This window comes from Zootoca vivipara, chromosome 11, assembly GCF_963506605.1.
Source record: "Zootoca vivipara chromosome 11, rZooViv1.1, whole genome shotgun sequence".
NCBI classification, from domain to species: Eukaryota; Metazoa; Chordata; class Lepidosauria; order Squamata; family Lacertidae; genus Zootoca; species Zootoca vivipara.
Window position 1 is genome coordinate 4,809,262 of NC_083286.1, and position 24,045 is coordinate 4,833,306.

Sequence of the window (24,045 nt, forward strand, 5' to 3'; positions counted from 1 at the left end):
AAACACTTTTACACACAATGTAAGAACTAGTTTTCAAATATATTTCCTTGCCACTGGGCAACATTACCATCCATCAATATTCAAGCAATTAGCTACATCAGCTAGGTAGTATTTTGATACTTACTTGTGAAACCCAGTTTCATATCCAAAATCATTTTAAAAAATATTTTATTCATTATCCTCTCCTAGCAATTTTCAAACTTCTCAAATTTGGTTTTGAAGTTTTGCTAAATTGAAATTCCTAAATTATTTAGAAAATAAGGTCACTTATGAAGTTTTGCATCTCCTCCACGACAAACAACACACATTGTACGTGGTACAGTATTCCCTTGAAAGCTGAGAAAAGATGCAAAGTTTCTATTTTATAAAATACTGAACAACTTCAGGAAGTAGGGAGGATGAGACACTTGAACCTCCAGATTCTGACATCATCCTAGGGTTTTCAAAGGTGCAACAGTTTTTAAAAAATCATTATCAAACATTTCTTTAAAAAAGAAACAGCAGAACATCATACAATCCCTGGCCCCCCAAAAACCCAGCATAAATAAGTCTTAAGATTTATACCACTCAGCCCAGTGAACAGACTGATAGAAGTGGAAGCCAAAGAAGGGCCTCTGATGCAGAGCTTAGCACAGGGATGGCAAACTAAGGCCTGGGGACCAGGTGCGGCCCACTGGGCTCCTTAATCCAGCCCGTGAATCTTGCGGATCCTGCCGCCCGCTTGGTCAGTCCCTGTGCTAAACGACGTGGCAGCCGTGGCAGGTCCTTTGGGGGGTGCTTTCGGGAAAGGGTGGGTCCGGCCCCCACAAAGTCTGAGGGACAGTGGACCGGCACCCTCCTGAAAAAGTTTGCTGACCCCTGGCTTAGCATATGGGGAATTTCATGTGGAAGTTACTGGTTAAATCTTACCTCCTGCATAGTTTTTAACATCATGAGACTTAGCACTACCTATAAGAGCAAGTGTTAACTGAACCCTGGGTTGCCAGATGCTGTTGGAATACAACTCCCATCATTTCCAGCCAGTTTCGCCAATGGTCAGGGATGATGGGAATTGTAGTCCAATAATCCGCGGGGGATCCAAGGTTGAGGAACAGTGGAAAATAATATATTTGAGTTTCCATGTATGGAATAATAGCCAAAATATGAGGTGGATGGGAGGAGAAAGCACGCGTAAAAATGTGTACATACAAACTTGCAAGACATCTTAAAAGAATTGTTTTTTAAAAAAATTGGCAGGAACCCCTGAATGTGACCAAATTTGGAACTCTTCAAATACTTTCTCTGACTCTCTAAAAGATGTACGGTATGTACACCAGAAAATGGCAGCTCAGCCGCATGGGTCTCCGCAGTAATTGATGGGCTTCACTCCAAATAAGAGATGGCATCCTGTTCCCTCCTCTGAACTGTACTTATTTCTGGAATTAATAATTTATCATCTTTCCCCCATCTACTGGTATATGTCCTGCCCCTTTTGAGATGACAGTTCCTGGAAGAAGGTGATGACAATCCTTTCTGCATCTTCCTCTCCAGGGGTAATATGAACTTCCAAATATTGACTCAACAGGAAGGCCCCTTTCCTTCCTTTACCTAACTGTTCCTTTTGATATCAACCCCCTTGCTGCACAAAGGAATCACTCTGGCTATTTCCTGTTAAGGTTATACAGTATAAGCAGAGCGTCTTATATAAAGAGAATTTTCTTTTCCTTAATTAATAGCATAATCTTCTGAATATTAGGATCACTTCTGGGTGTCTCTCTCCCCAATACCAGAAGGGCAAGAGGAAAGACCAGTAACCTGCATCTTTGTGACTTCTTTCTGGGTGCTCTTTTATATTTACTAGCTTCTATACTTCTGTTTTACCAAGGGAATCCCCAAGTATACAGAAAGCATATTCTTATTTTGGGGTGCACCCATTTCATTTCCAAACCCCAAGTTTGCAATTAGAAGGAATGATCAGTGACCTAAAAACAAAGCTCATGAACTTCTTAGACATATCCAGCAACCTCCCCCTAACACTCTGTTATGCATAGTTCTGAAATCCTTCTGCGTTTCTTTAGCAGTTTAGAGGAACTGGTAAGAGTCTTTCAGAGGAGAAAATTGAAGAGTGTCACTGAGGAATAAATATCAATTTTTGAAAAATGTACAGTCATACCTCGACATCCGAACGCTTCTACTTCCGAAGGTTTTGACTTCCGAAGTCGACAACCCTGGAAGTCTGCGCCTGCGCAGAGCGGTGTGTGCAGTCGGCGCATGCGCAGAAGCACAAAATCGCGCTTCGCGCATGCGCACAATTATCGCTTCAACATCCGAAAACCTTGACTTACAAAGATGGCTGCGGAACGTATTGTCTTCGTAAGTCGAGTTACCACTGTAGTCAATATGACCCTGAGGTACACACTAAATTCCTATTTATAAGGTCCCCAGAATTTGTGCAATAAAAACAGAAAAGGAGATCTGTGCTTCACTTTGGGGAGAGGGAAGAGAAGAGGCAACACTTATTCCTAAATAGCTTTCGGTACAATATATTTTTATAGTGAGATCAATCTCTTCTGAAAGTGTCTCTGTTTATGAGCAAAGTGGGGCATATAAGAGCTATAACCTCAAAAGAAACAGATTTCCTAAGAGTTCACTTGGCTATTTTCCAGTACTTAATAAAACATAGAAGCAGGTGCAGCAAAAATAATAAGCATAGGTTTAAAAAGAGGGAGCATGAATCACAAACTGTGGTCAATTGCAGCAGCAATTCTAAACTAACTTCAAGAAGGCATTTTAAGCAGTCAACGAGCAGTTTTCTACAATACTGTATGTTCAGAATTCCACATACAGACAAAGAGTATAAAATACACATACAGTGTGTATCAGATATATGTGGAAATCCTTATAAAATACACATGAATGGGTTTTTTTGGTCCTTCCTTGCTCATGTCTACTTGAAGTGTAAATATGCAAAGTTTAAATTCAAGTCTGTCTAATATTTGATGTATTATATATGTATCTTGCACTCTGGCATTTACCTAAATACATAAAGATTTTCTAAGAAATGGCTCTGAGGTTTGAAATGGCTTGAAATTCGCATTTGTGAACACATCTGCTCATGCTAGGCTTAGTCAGTATGCCAATATGCCATGTATGTATCGTTTTGGGGGGGAAATTGGGGTGCAAACATATTGTCAGGGGGACTCCCTACAGGGAGCCTCCCCCCCCATGACCCTGACCAGCACTTCGCCCAGCGACAGCACGAGCAGCGAGTCAGGAGGAGGGAATGAGGAATGGAGCGGTTTGGAGAGTGGGCTGATGTGAGATACAATCCTATTTGACATTTGCGGGATGATACAGAGGACTAGAGCTGGGTGATACCTGGTTTTCAACATCACCATATATCACCAGCTAAACATCACAATATTTCGATACATCACGATATATATCTGCGGCGGTGGAAGACCTTGCTGGGCCCCAACAGCAACAGAGGATCCCGTCACGTATCTCCCCGTGGCGATGGAGGATACGCTGCGCTTCCTCGCAGCAATAGAGGGTCTTGCCGATCCTCCCCAGGGTGGCAGAGTGTGTGCAGCACTTCCCCCAGAAGCAGAAGCCCTTGCTGTGCCTCCCCACAGTGGCGGAGAGTGTGCCGCACTTCACTGCAGCAGCAGAGAGCCTTGCAGCACCTCCCTGTGGCAGCAAGGGGTCCTGCCATACCACCCCACAGCGGAAAAGAGCCTAGTCGCACTTCCCCGCAGCAGCAGAGGGCCTTGACATGCCTCCCCATGGCGGCAGAGGCTGCACCACGCTTCCCCGCAGCAGCAGAGGGCTTTGCCGTGCTCCCCACAGTGACAGAGAATCGCACCATACATCCCCACAGCAAAAATCCCTTCTAATGCAATTTGGGAATTTTTTTAACATGGAATTTTGTGAAGCACTTACCTAGATTTGGGAAAGTTTAAAATGGCAGCCCTCATGTGACCACACCACCCATAGGTGCCAACTCCCTATAGCTGAGGACACTTCAGCCCCAAAATTGGGATGGAGCTAAGCCTTGCCGGGCCTTCCCACACCTGTGACGAGTCCCATTGGGCTTTCGCCATGAGAATGCCCAATAGCGCTTGCCGTAGGTGCGGGGGAGGGGGCGCCTATGGCACCACCTAAATCCACCGCACTTGAGCAGAAACAGCATGCACATATGAGAGATTATATTCTCTCTTGTTGCTCCTGCTTTGCACTACTTTTGGGTGCTTTAGTGTGGCAGGAATAGGTGTTTGAGCTCTGTTTGTGTTTGAAGCAAGAGGAACAAATAACATGATGGGGCATTAAGTAAAGTGAAGAAGAGATCGAGTCTGAGGTGACAGGAACTGAGTTCCTTCCCACCCCTTGGGAAGTGGGGGGCATGCCTGCCAAGTTCCTGTCAGAGAAATAAGGGACCGGACCGGAAGTAGCAGACCGGAAGTAGCACTGCCGCAATTTTGGAACTGGACGGAGCATGCTCAGAAGCGACTGTTGATGCTGCTTTGCCCAGTTCCAAAATGGCTGCTGCGCCAGAAGTCGCACTGCAGCCATTTTGGAACTGGGCAGAGCTGCATCAAAAGTCGCTTCTGAGCATGCTCCGCCCAGTTCCAAAATGGCCGCCACGCCAGAATAAACCAGGAAAAAAAAAACATTTTTTCAGCTGGGAACAGCTGGAAAAACGGGGGGTTTCCCGGGGAATACGGGAGACTTGGCAGCTATGGGGGGGGGAGAGAAGGGAAGGACAGGGGAGTACCATGGCAAGACTCCTGGATGAGAAACAGCAAGAGGGACAGCAAGCTCAATGAGTGCCCCAGGCGGCAAAAGTCCTAGCTACGCCTCTGTCCAAAGATCATCAGAAATTAGTTTCTAGCAGGCTGCGGCTCAGATACTTAAAGATGAATGATAGATACCGTAAATGAGTTGTTGATTAACTTATTTACTCGTTCAAGTTCATAATTAGGAATGCAAAGTACAAACTGCATTGCAAATGCAAAACTGGATAAAACTATGCACCAAACCATAGATCTGAAGATTACATGCTAGGTGACATATGCCACACTACTTTCTTTAAAGTCAGTGTTTTGTTTCTTCAGTTAAAGCACAACTAATCTCTGTTGTGTGATCCTGGGCATGCACTGCTACATCAGACCAAGTTGCACTATTCTTTGCAAGGCTCCAGTAACTGACCAGAAAGGAAACTTAGCATCATGAAAGGCAAGAAAAAGAATCTTTCCTGTGAAGATTTAATATCATTCCCATGCTCTGTGTAAAGTAACTTCAGGTAATCACCAAAGGTCATTCCTATTCCCTTGGGAAGGTTCGATTTAATACTTGGTGGGACACTGAAATTGCGCAACATATCACTGTCACAGGTTCTCTCATAAGGCTCAGCTTACCTTCAGTAGTAACTTTATTCCCCAAAGTGTGCCTTTTTCCACAATTCAGTTTCCATTTAGTTTGTGTGATTTGAAGCAATTACTGAGGAACTACATCCACAGCAATGCAATTTTAGACAAAACTTCAGAGTTGTTCTAACATTTAAGCCTTTTCTTGTTCTCAGGACCTGCTTCCCCTAGAAGGCCTCACATTTTCCCATCATGTCTCCAAGTTTTACATTGCTATCTCTAATGTTATATTCTTGTAAAAAAAAACTAATCCATTGAGTTACCTGTTCAAATAACCCAGGTTTACCTCTGACCCTTTGGGTCAGGGGTCCCCAGACTACGGCCCGCGGGCCAGATGTGGCCCAATTGGCCTCCCAATCCGGCTCGCGACGACCTCCGCCGCCCGCTGCCGCCACCCGCTCTTACAGCACGCTCTTCCAGGTCGGAAAAAAGCGCCGAAAATCGTTTGTGCGCATGCGTATGGGCCTCTCCCAACCCAGAAGAGATCATTTCCTCGGGGGAGGCCCATACACATGCGCACAAACGATTTCCGGTGCTTTTTCTGACCTGGAAGCGCGCCACCGCGCAAGTAAGTGTGTGTGTGCATGCGCACAGGCGCGCACTCCCCCGCCCTCCGTGCGATCAGCGCAGCGGGCACCGGCCCAAAGCCAGGTAAGTCTGGGGACCCCTGCTTTGGATGGTATTCAACTAACTTTTTACTCAATCAACTCACTGAAATAAATTAACCTGAGTTACGTACTAATGTTCATTAATTTCAATGGGTTTACTTTGAGTAAAAGTTAGCTGAATACCACCCTATAAAATCATAGATCCAAAATGTTAACATCAACATTCTAATGATTAATAAACAAACAAACAAACAAACAAATAAACAAGATACAGTTGTGTCTTGAGCTCTAGATACTCCAGAGCAAAAACGTCCCAGCAAACCTCTGTCAGGCAGCATTTACACAAAGAATGTAAAACTTTTTGTGGCTATGAAAAGACACAAAATGAGAGAGGCTGCATTTTTAATATCTTTAGTATTCAAAAAAAAAGCACACAGCTAAACAGAGCTGGGATATTTGTCAGGACTTGAGCCCTTAAGTGGTGATCTGAGTAATGAGGATTAGTCCTGGATGTTACTCACTTTATATTTACTGTATTACATTTATATTCTACCCTTCCTCCTAAAGAACCCCAGAGTTACACACACATATCCTGCCCCAAAGGAGGAAATTGAAGAGGCTACTTATACTACTTGAAGGAAGTCTCCTTCAGCTACAGGTCAGTAACTCAGGCAATACTCCCAGACCTGATACAAACTTACTGCCAATAGGAGCCACTGCAAGACACTGGCTTAGTGCCTTAGTCCTCAACATTGCAGGAGCTGCATCTGATACGGCAATGTTAGGTGAACAACCCAACTTGCAAGCTTGATCTCATACATTCTATGCTAGTGGTTCTGAATTAGGGGTCCGTGGCCCCATCCCTTGCCCCCCCAACTAAATTTTTGCTTATCACACCCGCTGCCTCTTTCTACCCATGGAATGCCAATTGCTGCTTTTTATTGGCTAAGAATGGCAAGGCAAATAAATACACTGAACATGCATGTTTACTGAACAGGGAAAGCACAAATGGTAATGCAAGTGCCGAATTTAAAATAGCCACCTCTCGGCCTTGAAGCCTCCAGTCCCTGTGAGCAGCAGGTGAGTAACTAACCTAGTTGCCAGAGATCTCATACATTTCCACCCACTCTGTCCTGCTGTGGAAACGGAATGGTGGCAAACGGCAATAACAGAAAGAAGAGTAAGAAAGGCATTAGAATATCTTGGGACTTGTAGTGATACAAAGGGCTTAGGGGCAGCCTCATGCCAGCTACTCAGCAGGCAAGGTACTTGGGATTTCCCCTTGGAGTCTCTCTCTAGTTCATTTGTCTGCTCTCCTTGAGACCGGAGCGGTCCAGCACAGAGCAGCAGCACCGGATCAGACTCATCCTGATGACGACAAATTCCCAGTTTCTCATCCCTGGTGCATCAGTCTGGTGCCTCCTCCTGTCTGTCTGCTCTTGACTGGCTTTCTGCTTTGCCATGGATTTTCCTGGATGGACTCTGGCTATAGTAAACCAAACCAAAGGACAGTGGGTTGGGGTGGGACTTAGCACTAGCGTTTGAGTGACGTTGGTCAATTAAATCACAGTGTCCTGGTATCCCCATTTGTAGAATGGACAGGTGTTTTCAGGATGCTTAATTCCTTGACCTGTAATCTGCTCACTTTCTTGAATCGTCTGTCCTGCATGCAGGTTATTTTCTGCTATGTGAGCTTGTGGCAAATTTCTAAAAGGAAGAAGTCCTTTTGTGAAAAATATTGCCTCCAGTGTTAAGTTTCAACCTGGAAACAAGCTTTGTGACTGCACAATGAAGCCCCTTTTCCCCCTCTCTTTATTGCATGAGCAATCAAATTGAAACCCTCTAAGTCACAAACCCATGGGCACAAATCTGTCTTCAGTGGCCTTTCCTGATGCTCAGAGTGTCACCTGCCTGCCCTCGAAACTAGACTTGAAAATAGGTTGTCCATGTGTGTTATGCCCATGGCAGTTTCTCCAGTTTGCAAGTGTGTCCACGGGCCCAAAAAGTTTGCCAACCACTGCTCAAATTAACCAAAGTTCACCATTTTGTGTGAACAAGGAAACCATGGTTACCAGTTTCAGGCTAGGATATTTTTTAAAGCAGAGTTTGGATGGTCATCTGTCCTGGATGCTTCAGCTGAGATTCCTGCATTGCACAGGGTTGGACTAGATGACCATTAAGGTACAGTAGATAGATAAAATTATAGCAGTTAAGAAAATATGAACTGTGTGAAACAAGTGGATACAGGTAGTATTTTCATTTTCTTTTTTATTAGACCTCAGGGCATGACCAATGAAAATGATTTTGTGGACAAAGTGCCAACTTTTTCAGTAACACAATTATTTTATGGAATCCACCACCATAATTAACCACAGAATGTGGTGTCTGTCAAAATTATTTATTTAAAACATTTTTAACTTTCTTCAGAGTCCAACACTATCAATAAATAAGAATTAATATCGTACAAAAATGCAAATGCAAAACTACCATCAAAAGTTAACACAATCAAATAAAAACTTTACTTGAATCAGCCCCTAAAACCAAAGCAATTTTATCAGAACGTAATACATTTAAAGGCACAAAAGTCTTCCTAAAAAGGAATGTTTTCACTAAGCAGAGAGCAGCAGCAAGTGAGGAGTGCAAGGCTTTGAGAGGGAGCTACAAAGCCAAGGTGTGCCCACTGAGAAGGCCTATATGTCTTTTAAAAAAGAGTTCAAGGAGGACAAATTCCCAATGGATATTAGCCATAATTGGTAGCTGGAACTTTCTTGTACAGAACCTTTTGGCCATGAACAGCAGGTGCTGGGGAAAACTTATCTCTTCCATATCACACACGATTCCAGATTACCTTACCACACATGTGCCCACTCGACCGCTTTGATCAACAGAATTAGCACTACTACAGGTGCCACATAATACCCATTTGTAAGAACTTGGTTGTTTCGTCTGGCAGTGCCTAATCTTTGGAACTCCCTGCCTTTTGAGATCAAGCTGGCACCTTCACTATACTCTTTTCGGCATTTGCTAAATACATTCCAGGTTAGACAAGCCTAACCAGATGCTTAGAAAGTTGTGGTAATTTTAATCTCTTTTTGTATTTTAACTTTTGTATGTTTTAAAGTAAAGCTGTATTTTTTCCTTAAATTTACTGTTTTATTTTTGGGAAACCAATTTGAGGGGGTTTTTTTTACTATCAAGTGGTGCATTAATTTTATGAAATAAATAATGAATCTATTTGGGAAAATAACAGTCTCATCAAGGCAAGCAATTGATATGATTTTAATATACTGTAAACAGAAACAGAATATGACAGCAGTGATCTTTGTGCCACAATAGCGGGACCAAATGGTCTCCGGACAATTTGTTAGCACCTGCACACTAGTCTCAATTTCTGGTAAATCCCCAACAGCTTAAACCTAGCATGCACAAGCCAACTATAGTGTAGCAGCGGTGGTGTTTGTTTGAAAAGTAGCAAAGAAGTGAATAAAGACCACAGACTCTTGCTTGGCTGCCAAGTATCCACTTTGGAAGTCCACACATGGAGCCAAGATTGCCATTACGTATATGAATAAGAAGCAGACTTTACTTGCCAACTGCTTTACCAATATTCTAGCTAAATACTAGATGCCATAATTTATGGAGTTCAACCTCAAATGTAGTTTCTTTATGGAGTTCAACCTCAAATGTAGGAAACATTCCAAGGATACAGTATGATGTGGCTGCTGTCAGTAGATCACTCCTTTAGGTTTGCCATTTTAAAATTATGAAGTTATATTATAAGTATGTTAGAAAAAGAAAACTGTCCCAACAGATTAAAGCAGATTAAAAAGTTTCCGTTGAGTATGCAAAACAAGGTCTACATGAAGCCCAACTAAAAAGCCCAAAGAATATACAAATTGCTCAGCACATGTATATTCTCAAATGCATACTTGGACTCCACACATTAACACTTATTTTTCAAAGCAACAATGAAGTTTATTTCTTTATCAGTTACAAGTGGGAAATCCACTATGCTCTATCTTGTATAATAAAGATCTAGCCTTCAGCCTGTTTTTGTAACTTCAAGGATGGATTACTGTGGTGCATTAACTTGACAATTCAAAGACTGCTGCTGGTGCAGAAAGAATGCCGCTGTTCCATGTTATACTATTAGTGAAAGTATATTCAACCAGCACTAGAGAAACTGCACAGGCAATTCAAGGCCAAAGTAAGTGTTGGATTTTATTTTTAAAACACTTAAGGGCCTGCCTTCTGAGGAGATCACCTCTCCTTTTACAATCCACTCACTACTGCCAGTGAAGATTAGCAGATAATGAGGAGCCGGTCCTTTTCCACAATAACCTCAAGGCTATGGAATGGGTTGCTGGAGGAGGCTTGCCAATGTACTTAGGAAGCTGTGCAGATCTTATCCAGGGAAACGTCTGGAGTCCGAGCTGCTAAGTAATCAAACAGTGCTTCTTGCTAACAGGCACCGGATTTTATTGCTACAGGCGGTAATAAAAATACACATGTTTATGTTTGTTATGTATGCCATCTAGTCCAGTAGAGAAAGATGTGGTATCTGCAAAATAACTCTATATTTTATCATATACTAGCTGGCCCCGCCACCCGTTGCTGTGGCTAATCCCTGTGACTGTCACCGCCCTGTGTTGATCCATGACATATCCCAACCCCTCCTCCCCCCACCGCCGGCTTTCCCCTGTGATTTCCCCCAACCTGTCCCGTCCCATGACGTATCACACCCCCTCTTCCCACCACCTCGCTTTTTGAGATTGGTATTATGACAACTTTCCCCTGCAATATAAAGTTTTGCTGTATCAGGAAAACGTGATCTATTTTGTGGTTATTTTTAGGACATATGTTGGGGTTTCTATTAAGCCAACCTGTAACCGGATTTTTGCACTGCTCCTGTTGCTATTAGAAGCTAAGTCATGGTTTGACTTACCATTATATGTGCAAACCCAGACTTATGGTTTGTCTTGTTGCAAACAATCCACAAACAGTAACCAAGTTTTGTTTCCTTCTGTTGGTTTGCTTGGTCCAGGTTGCCATGTAAAACGTTTTTAGTAGTGCTGCACCAGCAGGACCAAGGAAGGAACAAAGTGGTCGCAATTTTCTAAATGTGGCCTGTCAGGCTTGCTAAATAATTGTTTGGCTTGGTGTGAAATTGTGAAGAAAGCAAGAAGTTAGTTAACATTTTGAAGTGAGGTATTTATTTATTTTTCTCTTTTGGAGAGGCCCAGGGCTGTTGTGGAGGCGGCCTGGTCCATGGGGATGGCGTTATTGGCGGCAGCGGGATCCGTGGGGTGGATCTGTGTGGTCTCTGGTGTGGGGGTGGGTCCCGGGAGGCGGCGGGATCAGCGGGGGTGCGATCCGTGGGGTGGGGGTGTGTGGAGTGGGCTTGCTCAGGGGGGAGAAGGTCGCGGGAGGTTAAGGGATTGGGGGGACGAGATCCGTAGTGTGTGTGTGTGTGTGTGTGTGTGGAGTGGCCTTGCTCAGGGCAGGAGGGGGGTCGCGGGAGGCGGCGGGATTGGCGGGGTGTGTGTGTGTGTGGAGTGGGTTTGGGAGGGAGGGAGTCGTTGGAGGGGTGGTCAGGGAGGCAGCCTGGTCCCCGGGAGATGTCGGGATCGGCGGGGGCGGAATCCGTGGGGTGGTGTGTGTGTGTGTGTGTGTGTGTGTGTGGAGTGGGCTTGTTCGGGGTGGGAGGAGGTAGTGGGAGGCGACGGAATCAGCGGGGGCGCGATCCATGGGGTGGGGCTGTGTGTGGAGTGGCCGTGGTTGGGGGGAGGGGCTCGCTGGTACGTGATCTCCTGGGCGGGCGCGGGTCCCTGAGGAGCGGCTTGGTCTCGGGGCGGTTTGTTCTCTGTTGGAGGCGTGGTCTCTGGGGAGTGAGGGATTGTGGGAGTATGTTTGTCCGTTGTTCACTGAATGTCCACTGGAGGGCACAAATTTTTTGACCACAAATCCAGGTTTATACCTGTCTTAGGTGTGTCAGCTGGTCAGTGTGAGTGCATGATTACCTGCTCACATGTGACTCTGAGGTTGTGGCCAAATTTCAGGACGATCGGGTAAGTGCTTGTGGGAGAAAAGTGGGGAATAACACACATGCACCTTCACCATTTACATAGATAGATAGATAGATAGATAGATAGATAGATAGATAGATAGATAGATAGATAGATACTTGGCTGGAATTATTTTTGAGGTATTATATTGAAATACTTTTCATCTACTTGGAATCATGTGCCAGTGAAAAATTGGGATTTATTTCTAAGTAGATATGCATAGAAATGGGTGTTAGATTCAGAGTATTATTTATTTTTTGTACAATTTCTAAGCTGCTCTGTTGATTGATAGTGCAACCAGGAAGTGGCACCCAGTTCCACTGTTGATGCGTAATCCAGAACTTCAGTTCAGTAAAGGGACACTCAGCCCTTGAAACATGAGGAAGGAACTTTTATTGCTTCATAAATATAAAAAAGGTAATCCAACACCCTTTTTTTATTCCACATAACACAGAAACAAAAAAAATAAGCAAATACGGTTAGAAATCTGAGCTGTTAAAGAGAACGTCCAATTCAAAATCATTGTTTGGGAGTGGGGAGCCTGCACTTTTAAAAAGAATTCCAAAGGGTACCAGAGTTAAAGTTGGGGGTAATTTTCAATCATAAGATACTCAAAATGAAGAGAAAAACGTTAACATGTTGTGCAGCAAATGTATTTAACAAAAAATAAAAATAAAAGAATGTCTAACCACCAGGAGGGTGCTTCAAAACTTAACAGAAAACTATTAAGAGAAACCACAGAAAGCTCTTGAAATCAGTTGAATACAGCCATCTCTAGAGCATCAGACAAAATAAATAAATATATTGCAAGTTGGACTGCTTTATGGTCCTGATCTGGTGAACTTATTAAGATGGCTCACAGAAAACAAAAGATTCCACACAAGTATCAAGTCTAACGGCAGCTTCAGACATTAGTCAGTGCAGCCATCTCAATATTCAAATGTCTTGCACTTCCAGTCTGTGGCAAAAGGAACGTGGACAGGTAAGACTTGTAAGCTTTGGTTAAGCACATTAGGGTGAGAGCTTGTGCGTTTAGGAACATCAAAAGTCATGCTAACTAGAAACAAATTGATCTATCATTTTTTCCTAAAGCATTCCTAGACAATACTCTGGACAATATTCTTTGCCATCCTAACATACTTAATACAGTACTGGGTGCAAATTTGTGTCACTTGTTTCTTCAGGGCTGAAGGCCTATTTTAAATTGAAAGACAATGACATCACTTTTTTGTTTTGTTTGTTTTTACAAGCCAGAGACCTGGAATTTTTCCAAGGTTGCTTTTGGCACTCTCCTCGGTGCCAGTTCCTGGCAAATTGTATACAAAGTGCCTATGTTTAGGAAAGCATCCATGGGATTACACTGAATGAAGTCAAGGCCAGCCCACCCATGAGGTGAAGTGAGTGCCTCTGCTGCCAGTGGGGAAATGACACTAGTATCAATGCCAATGTTCTGCAAGATCATCTCAGAGTACAAGAGATCTTGCAAGATTTTGGTAAAATCTCACCAGAAATCAGCGCCAATCAGTGTTAGAAACCCAGATACATAAGCTAGGCCCCAAATGGGTCCTTAAACCAAGGTTACAGCTGCCAAAACAGAATGTCTAGTTGCCATTTCGGGGTAAGAGGGCTCTAAAGTCTTATTTTCCAAATGGCGGGCTGACTGTGATTGATTATCAGTTAAAAATCAGGCTAGTTCAGATGACAACCTTGAACTAGGTTAAGAACTTTGAGAATTTAAAGAAGAAAAGTCATTTGATCCATGGACACTCTACATATATTTTGGCCTATTCCTACTTTTTTTTCTTAATGCTGTTGCTCAGGCTGCACAGAAAAAGCATTTTGGTTCCTGAAATTCATTCCAATTGTGCAGATAAAATATAACTGATCGAATTCTGCAGGATGTGTTGCTAGTCTGTGAAGAGAGTCCAGATCCAATGACCCCCAGGCATGCACCTCCAGGTGGTGGAAATGTCAGGAGCCATCCTGGCACCCAGGCATCTTCACTTGGTTGCAAATTTTGAACACTGGTGCCAATGCCAGCACCATGTTTCTGGAGTTGCAGCAGAGCAGGGGGGTAGTTCCTAGGTAAAGATAAAAGGCAAAGACCCCTGGACAGTTAGGTATGGGGTATGGCACTGAACAGCGTGATGAGTGCCAGAACGCATGGAAACGCCATTTACCTTCCCACCACAGTGGTGCCTATTTATTTACTCACAGTGGTTTGCTTTCAAACTGCTAGGTTGGCAGGAACTGCAACAAAGCAACGGGAGCTCACCCTGCCACGCAGATTCAAACTGCCGACCTTACATCCGGGAAGCGCAAGAGGCTCAGTGGTTTAGATCACAGCACCACCCGCATCCCAGTACTTACATGCCATCGCTGACTGAAGTGTAAATGGCGAAGTTGACTCATACCACTGAAGGAAATTAATTTTGACATTGTTGGAAACAAGAATAATCTGATCTAAGTAAATCTTAGGTGGCAACTAGGCCACTCATCTTACTCCCATCTTGCAATCAGCAATTCCACTCATCTTCCTGTACCACATCTGGCAACAGTGTAACAGGGCTTAGCTATTATGTTGCCAATGCCCTGGTCACAGCTGTTGACCACTTTTTTGATGACCCACAGAAGCAAGTCTGTAAATATCCTCTTAACCATTCTGAACTATATCCCTCCTAATCTTAGAACTGGTGCTTACAAACACACTGTTTGTGGTATTGTATTTTACTCATTCTGTGTCCATAGCAACTGTCAACTTGTGGTGACTCATTTGCTACGAACAAAAGCTGAAACTTTGCAGGCTATCTCTCAGTCCGCAGAAGCTTGTGTCAGAGTACATTTTAGTTTCTACTTGCAAAATGTAAGATAGATAACTTGCTCAGCAGGAACACACAACCAATATGGGTTTTCAAGGGAAGGGGGGGAGCTGTTGCCACAACTGCATATTACACAGACGGACACTTGGGTTTTTAAACAAAATCAAAGTGCTTAAGAGCCTTCTGAATCTACCTGTTAAGTTTCCAACATGACTTTTATGTAAAACTGATCTACATATCTATATAGTCCCTCCTGTGACTGTCGCTCTCCTGCACATCAATTTTTTTCTGAAACTGGCCTGTGGTAATAGTACTTTTTGTCTCAACCACTTGGTTATCTGATGATTTCCCCAAATCAATGGCTTATAACCAGGGCTTTTTTTCTGCCGGAACTCACCAGAACTCGGTTCCGGCACCTCTCAAGTGGGCACTATTGCGATTATAAGAAGTGTTCATGGTCTTTTTCTAGACAAATAGCACTGCTTGTTTTCAAACTAGCACTAAGTCTCATGTTCCGTTAGCACAATGATTGATGCTTGGTGCAAGGGAACTTCAATCCCTTTCCCACCCCCACTCTCTCCCTGCAATCTGTTCCAGGGGCTCTCCCAACCCTCTAGAGTGGACTTGGGGAGGCTGCAACAGGTCGAGGGGCAAGTTCCATTATACAAGCATTCCACTGTGCTAATGGAACAAGGGTCTTTGGTACCGCTAAAGGCAATCTATCCCCCTACCACTAAGTTAACGCTGATCTCACACAGAACACACACAACTCCTACAGCAAAGGGGCAGAACACAGCTACATATCCCATGTTAATATTTATGGGCTAAATATTGTGCTGCTGCATGTGAAACTTGTCAGGGACTAATTTTAGCAAAATTATAATTCTGCTTTATAAGCCTGGCATTCGATAATACAATACAGATGTTGGCCATTTTACTGTTATGCTTCTATATTTTGTTTTGTTTGTACAAAGTATACTGGCCATTAACAATAAAGAGATTGATGTAATCCTATTCATATTTACTCAGAAGTTGCACAGTGTGCATATGATTACAACCTTAATATAAAAAAATGCAAATACGGAAATTGGATCAGAACAGATGAACTACTTTACTTGCTGGGAAATTATTCTTCTTAACCCCTACCTAGTTTTGCAAGGCTCCTTCAACAGTCATCCTCCCTCAATTTCCTAGTCACAAGAACCCAAATGAATATGGATACTACAGCTTTTATGTCCCATAATCTCATACACAAGATCAATCACTGTTTGTGATTTCTTGGCTAAAAAAAAAATTACCACACTGGATTTCGGTGGAAGGGGAAACCACTACTACACAGGAATTAGAGCTCTCTGCTTTTGAAGTTTGAAAAATTGAACTTCCGTGATTGTTAGCCAAATAAACTACTATGGGCAGCACATTAAAAAGTTACGCTGCCTCATTAGATGTTCAAAACCACTGAAAAATCTTATTGTGTATCAGAGATGCATAAATTTAGGCTGGGTTGAGTAGCTAATCATTCTTTCCAGTATCCTGTGGGGCTGTCTGCGCTCTATACCTTTACAGAACATTATTTTCCTCAAAGCTTTTGTTTACCCCTCACAGAGTTACAATTCCAAGCATCTCTTAACAAACTATAGTGCCCAGAGTTCTTTGAGGAAAAGGAGGTGTCTCAAATCTGCTTTAAAGCAATAGTGTATACAGCATCTCAGCTATCTTGCTTCTTATTGCACAGAAGTCCATTTCTGTAGTATGTACTGCCAAGTGAGGGAATTATTCAAGGCAAGGGAGTAGTGGAAAGCACTTCTCTGAACCAATATATTGATTCCGCATTACTGTACAATACACATATTGGCGCCATTTTGAAAGAGGCACTCTTTGGCTTCTTGTGCTGCTAGCAGTCTTTTGTTTTTTTAAAGATTACTCCTGTAGCTGAGTACACAGAAGATTTTCAATGCTTGTCATGAATGCTAAATTTCTGACCAACACTAACAGTCACTATTTTGAGTTAATAGACATGATAAATAGAGGTTGAATGCAAATCAACAAGTCAAGCTAAACAAACAAATAAAGATACCGTGTTTCTCATATTATAAGACATGTCTTATATTTATTTTTTCCTCAAAAAAACACACTATGGCTTATTTTCAAGGGATGTCTTATTTTTTCCTCCTCCTCCTGCCGCGGCCGGCATTGCTGCTGCGCCTATCACTATGTCTTATTTTCGGGGTATGGCTTATATTCCTTGAATGCTTAAAAATCCTGCTATGGCTTATTTTATGGGTATGTCTTAAAATATGAGAAACAGGGTACATGAATGAAAACCTGAAAGGCAGAAACCAAAGCCCAATAATCTATCTATATATATAAAAATGTAGGCATTGCGTGCACAGAGGTCACAGCCTTTCTCCGTAACCGCTGAACTGTAATGTAACAAATCTGGCCACAACGTTCCATGCCCATCAGTGAGGGATGGCATGGAAAAAAGCAAACCTTTCATACCTAAAATAATGATTAAACACAAAAAGTGGTGCCCAAATTAGACGTCACCAGCAGAAGCTCTGAAGACTCCAGCAGTATCCAATAGAAAGGCAGATCGCCCACTGCTGCCTCGAAAGCCACGCCACCAGATGACATCACAAAATTCCACAGCAACCAGCTGAAAACAGGCCTTGTTGCAGCAACAAGGCCCAACCAACAGAAAACAGGCCTTTTGCAGCAACAAGGCCCAACCAACTGAAAACAGGCCTTTCGCAGCAACAAGGCCCAACATTGCCAAGTGGAGGTAGGGGCCTGCCTGGGGGGGGGGCAAATAGGGGGCAGGGATAGGTAATGGGTCAGAACGGGGGGGGGGGAGAAAGAGAGGGATGAAACCTGCCCTCTCCACAGTATCTTGCCTCGGCTTTGCAGACTAGGCTGAGTGGATTTAGGGGCCTGCCGGGGGGGGGGGGGAATAGGCTGCAGCATAGAATCAACTGAATATGGGCCTTTTACAGGGCTGTGCCTTTGGGTAGAATAAATGTTATTTCACATAGCACACGTGGGTAGGGGAGTCAGGGTTGGGAAAGGGCAAAATTTTACAGAACACACACCTTGGGGAAATGATTGTGTGCAAAATGAACGGGCCACAGGGATAACCGGGGGGGGGGGGTTGGACGGAGTAGAGGGGGGAAATCACAGGGGTAAGTGGGGGGGTTAGGGGGAGATGGGGCGGAAATCACAGGGATAAGCCGGGGTGGGGGAAAGAGGGGGCATAATAGGTCATGGATCAGGACAGAGTTGGGGGATTCACAGGGATGAGGGAGGGGGATGAGGGGGGAATCACAGGGATACGTCATGGATCGGCACAGGGTAGGGGAAATCACACAAATAACCCACAGCAACGCGTGGCAGGGCCAGCTAGTATATATAGATAAATGTAAACTGGCCATGTCCGTTAGTATCCACGTTTCACCAAAACCGCTTGACCGAGTGCGTTCAAATTTTGACACAATGCCGCATGTTTATATGAGAGCAACCCCGTACCGTTTTCAAAGAAAGATGTCACACCTGTGCCTGGTAAAAAAAAACCAAACCCCAGTGTTTCAAAACACACCACTCAGACGAAAATGCATTCTGGGAAAAGAACCAGGTTGCAAACCAGCGCCCTCTAGCAGCAGCTACACTGGTACTGCACCTATAAAACCTTCCTTCTCAATAGCACCTCGGCTCCCGTTTACTAGGCCGAAGCCTTTACAGACTAGGCCAAATGGAGGTACTGACTCGCCTGGGTGGGGGTGGGGGTAGGGGGGATGGGATAGGTCAGGACATGGTGGGACCAGTCCAAGGCATGAACTGGGGGTGGGGGGAAGAGGGGGCGTGATACTTCATGGATCGGCACAGGGTGGGGGGACTCACAGGGATGCGTAAACAGAACACGCATAAAACAAGGGGACTCTGGAGGTGAGGGGAGTCTGAAGGGGGACTCTGAATCTCCATTTAACAGACTGAGCCACAGCAACGCGTGGCAGGGCCAGCTAGTTTATTTATAAAAACTTGAGTCACTGTATCTACCCCTAAATGGGAAATGTAGCATACAACACAAAACAATATATCAACTTCAAAGGGGAGGTTAAAGAAATATTTCAAAGTTTCCCCATTTGTTCCCACATCTCATAAAGACACTGCAAAAGCCAAACATTACCGCAGATCTCTCTAAAAACAAACACATAATATTTTCCCCATCATGTGGAACCTCTAAAACATTTTTACCAAAAGAATTTGTTTTCTAACTCAGCTGTAATGATTACAGGTAGGTAGCCGTGTTGGTCTGGATCGAAGTAAAATAAAAAAAATTCCTTCAGTAGCACCTTAAAGACCAACTAAGTTTTTATTTTGGTATGAGCTTTCGTGTGCATGCACACTTCTTCACTAGATTTCCAATTACAACAAAACAATTATCTGAATAATGTGAGGTTCTTGAATATTCCATTATCAGCACCACCAGAAGATCTCCATTTCCACTACTTGACTTTATCATCTCCACATTAGCACCACTTCCAGTTCTCATGAAACAATTCCACTGAAACCAGCTTTTCATTTTTCAACAAACAAACCTAAATCTAAAGCTGCACATGGAAGTCTCTGCCAAAGGGAAATGTGGTTGAGTTAGAAGGAGTTGCGTATTTTGGGCATTTTTCAACCCCCACCCCAAGTTGGAGAGGTTAGAACAAAAACAAATTGAGGTATTATGGCATCCTTCCAACTTTTTGTGCTCAAATTCATTTTGGCCTTGTAAGTCAGTAGTCACCCTAAGGAAACCTTTGTTTGACTTCCTGGCTGACACCCATTTACCCAGAAATGTGGGAATAGCTTTAAGTGTTCTATTCTTCTATTCTCACTGCATAAAAAAGAAAATTGTTGCTGAGATTGCAAACTGGAGGCCTTAAGAGGTTCCCCCATCGCCATGACAGAAATACCAACAGAGTAGATGGGGGGAAAGAGGAAAGAGCAGTTCCTAACTCATGTGCATATTTCTCACCCAATGTCCAGGCTACCCCCACCCCAGTCTGCCCCCTTTGCTGATTAGGTAAAATATACACACTATTTCTTTATGCAATACTACAGTAAAATAGCTTGCTTCATACTAAGCTCCTGGCAAGGAGCGCAGACATACTGCAAAGCATGAGAATGAGGCATCTCAGCCACTGAAATGATGACCCATAGCCTACTAATGTACCCTATAGAGCAGTGTTTTTCAACCTTGGGTCCCCAGCTGTTGTTGGACCTACATCTCCCATCACTCTTGACTACTGGTCTTGCCAGCTAGGGATGATGGGAATTGTAGTCCAGCAACAGCTGGGGACCCAAGGTTGAGAAACACTGCTATAGAGCATTCTGATGCTGTACTATATTTATTTGAAATTTAACATTGTTGAGTGCACAGAAAAATGCCTGCATTTTTACAATGCATCTTAAAACAGACGTTGAAGTACAGAATATCAATGAAAAAGCATTCAGATAAAAATCATCACAGGGCACAAATTTCAAATCCATTCAGACTGAAGCTTCATTTCTGTTCAAACTAACTAAAGATGTAGGGATTAACTGAGGAGGGGGTGAGCCATGTACTTCTTGGAGGAAAAGGTGGTATCTAAATGCAATAAATGAGCTCTTCTGCAGTCACCAACCTGGCATCCAGAGATCTCCATGTGGTTGCAACTGGACCTGCACCAGTCACAAAATGCACCTGGCACCTGTAATTTCTAACATTACTTATATATCTGAACTATAACACTGTGCGCTATGCTTATAGACAACAATGCATATGCACAAATCATAACTGTTCCATTTTTCATGTCCCAATGAAATATGAAGGGCATGAACGGTAAGGGCAGGTAGTAGAGGCAAGTATGTGGTAGTGCACTGCAGAAATAACCTTTCCCCTGTGCAACTGAGGTTTCATTTCTGCCACTTTTCAGGCAGACCTCAGAAAGCAGTTTGTTCCCTAGTTCCCTCCATAGCTACAAGGTCTAGAAAATTCTCACAGAGATGAAAGCCTGGCCATACTGAATCGTGTACCAGGTTAAATTCCACCAAGGTAGACAGGAGACAGCATAGGAGCCTGCTAGATCAGGCCAATGGCCCATATAGTACAGCATCCTGTTCACACATCCTGTTCTTTCCCAGCCGCAAAGCTCCCGTCCAGCCGCCACAGCCCAGAGCTTTGCCTACATATCTCCACCTCAATGAGACTTGGCTTGACCCAGCCCCCTCGACGGGGCAGGCCAGACGGGGCGGGATGGAGCGGCCCTGAACCAATCGCAGAAAAGACAGCGAGGAAGGCCAGAGTTTCAGGCGGCTGAGGAGGAGGCAAGCCTGCCTTCTCCAGCAGCTTTGCCTTCGCCCAGAAGGCTCGCAGGAGATTCCCTGACGGGACTAATCATGAGCCAGGTGTTGTCCGGAGAGAGCAGCTTGCTCCCAGTCAGGATGCCCACGCATTCCTCCTCGCCTGGCCGCCGCGAGAGAAAGGAGCCCACGAGTGGGCTGTGGCCACAGATTGCGCACACTTTCTCTCCTCGTGGAGTGTAGCTCGCGCCCTGCCGCATTGCCGAGGGAGCTTCAGCCTCTGCCCGCGCTTCCGTCCTCGCAGCTGGAGAGGGCAGGTGCGCAAATGGCCAGGCGGCAGCCGCTCCTGCAGAGCACAGCCGGCTCATTCTGTGCCCAGCTGGTTCAGCAATGTGGATTGGGCGCAGACAGCCCAGGCTTCCCCATTGCGCCGCCTGGAGGGCAACCAAATGCACAGAGGTGATGGGTGTTTCTGCGCCTGTCATTTGCCTGCACTTTCTCTTGGGGTGGCATGGGGTGGGGGTGGCGATTAGGTCCACATCTCCCTCTCCTGCTTACACTCAGGGAGACTGCAGGAGCCCCCCGCTAACCCTGTTCGATGGATAGCCCCCGTTGCAGTATGGTAGGAAGTGACAGTTGCTGTTGTGTTTTGTTTTGTTTATAAAAGTGTGTGTTTTATTGGTTAAAGTACCATCAAAAATTTACATTAGAGAGTGAACAACAACAAAACAACCCCAGGCATCTTGTGGTTCATTTGACACAGAACAGGGCATTAGAGAGAGCACAGGGCAAGTTTTAAGAGCAGCCACCCCTACTTCTGATCACTCCAGGGACGCTGAGGATTGAACCTGCAACATTGTTTGTTTGTTTGTCCAGCCCCAGACAATTATACATTTTTGTTATTTAAACTATAAATATCATGAAATTATGTTTTTTTCTTTCTTGAAGTGACACACCACCCGAGTTATGCTTGGTTTTTTGGTGAATTTTGACACACCAAGCTCAAAAGGTTGCCCATCACTGGCATATTCCAAAAGGTGTTTTTAAGGCGCCAAAGAATTGCCTCTTTAAAAAGGAAGATGGGTGTAAGATGAAACCAGATAGAGGACCTTCTCAGCGGTAGCACCCTCTCTGTGGAACGCCCTCCTTTCAGATGTCAAGGAGATAAAGAATGACACAACTTTTAGAAGACTTCTGAAGGCAGCCCTGTATCGGGAAGTTTTTAACATTTGGTGTTTTCTTATCGTTTTATATTCTGCTGGAAGCCCCCCAGAATGGCTGGGGCAACCCAGTCAGATGGGTGGGGTACAAATAAGTTGTTGTTGTTGTTGTTGTTGTTGTTGTTGTTTACATGTGTATACTCAAGCACATGCTGCAAAAAACAACATGGGAATTTAGTATCAAATGCAGAGGAACCATGAAGGTATGTGTGTATTTATTTATTACATTTATATTCCAACCTTCCTCCCAAAGGAGCCCAGAGAGGCAGTAAACAGCTATCCCATAAAACGGTTTACTAAACCTGCAAAGACTAACCTCCAAACTACTGACTTTTCCAGATATTAAGCATGTAATTGCCGGAAAACCTAAGGTTTATCTGATTTAAATTTAATGTTCAGTGGATATTTGCCATTCACTTTTTTCACAATGAAAGCACCTTAATGTAATACTTAAATAGCTCCTGCCTTTAATAGGAAATTATAAATGCTATGTTTATAGCAAGAATACCAAGGTGATAGAGCCTAGAATATAAAAAATAAAATCTTTGTTATGTTAAAAGTATTTGTTTAAAGTGTACTCTTTTTCAAAATAAAACTGAGCGGCATGATTAAATTCTTATTAAAATGAAATAAATCTCAGTGGAAAATATTAGGTGATGCTTGCTCACCGCCATGGCATCAAAGTATATAGTTTCTGTCACTTTTTCATGTCTGTCTGTTCTTTTAAATCAGAACTCTGTTAATCTGAATATAACAGGGATTTCTCTCTCTCTGGTTCAGAGTCCTAAAGCCTAATATAGTCAGCCTCTAATCCACATGCACTGCTATACAGGAGTGAAATTTGGCCCTGAAGGCAGATTCTGAGCTAGAAACAAAATCTGATTTGTATTTTTGAAATCTCTGGTTGTTTTAAGTGACAGTAGCTTTCTAACATTTATTACAGAAAAGAGAGTATCTGCATACAGAATTTTCAACACAAACACTATACAGACACCATTTTAAGACACTTAGTGAGGCCTGACACACATATTGCTTGAAAGTTCAGAGCTCACAGAAATTTTATGATCACAGATTACACCATGGCCAATGCCCATATTCCAACAAACAGCAAGTTTCCCCCAATTCATAAATTACCATCATAGGAGAAAGGTTTTTTTTGGGGGGGGGGCTTTTCTTATTCTTAATTTAATTTCTGCTGCTTCATGTTCTGTTCACATTCCCTAATGCGCCTTTTAACTTCACAACAATTCCTTCACAACTTTTAATGTGAAAACTTCCTATTTTCTTTCTTCTGGTGATGAGGTCAAGAAGGATGGATGAATTAATACTGTGATAACATTGCTTTCATTCATTCATATTATAAACCATGTCTGCAGTGTTCGAAATTAGCCAGGCACCACGAGCATGTTGCACCTGGCTATTGACCATTTGCAACCAAGTGAAGATGCCTGGGTGCCAGGATGGCTCCTGACATTTCCACCACCTGGAGGTACATGCCTGGGGGTCATTGGATCTGGACTCTCTTCACAGACTAGCAACACATCCTGCAGAATTTGATCAGTTATATTTTATCTGCACAATTGGAATGAATTTCAGGAACC

The 24,045-nt window shown here is 43.6% G+C and overlaps 1 protein-coding gene across 1 annotated transcript in view; it reads right to left on the reverse strand.

The window, feature by feature from the left end:
• LOC118077036 (guanine nucleotide-binding protein G(q) subunit alpha) overlaps positions 1 to 24,045 on the reverse strand; it is a 90,052-nt gene that overhangs the window by 58,001 nt on the left and 8,006 nt on the right. The gene's annotated exons all lie outside the window — the stretch shown is intronic.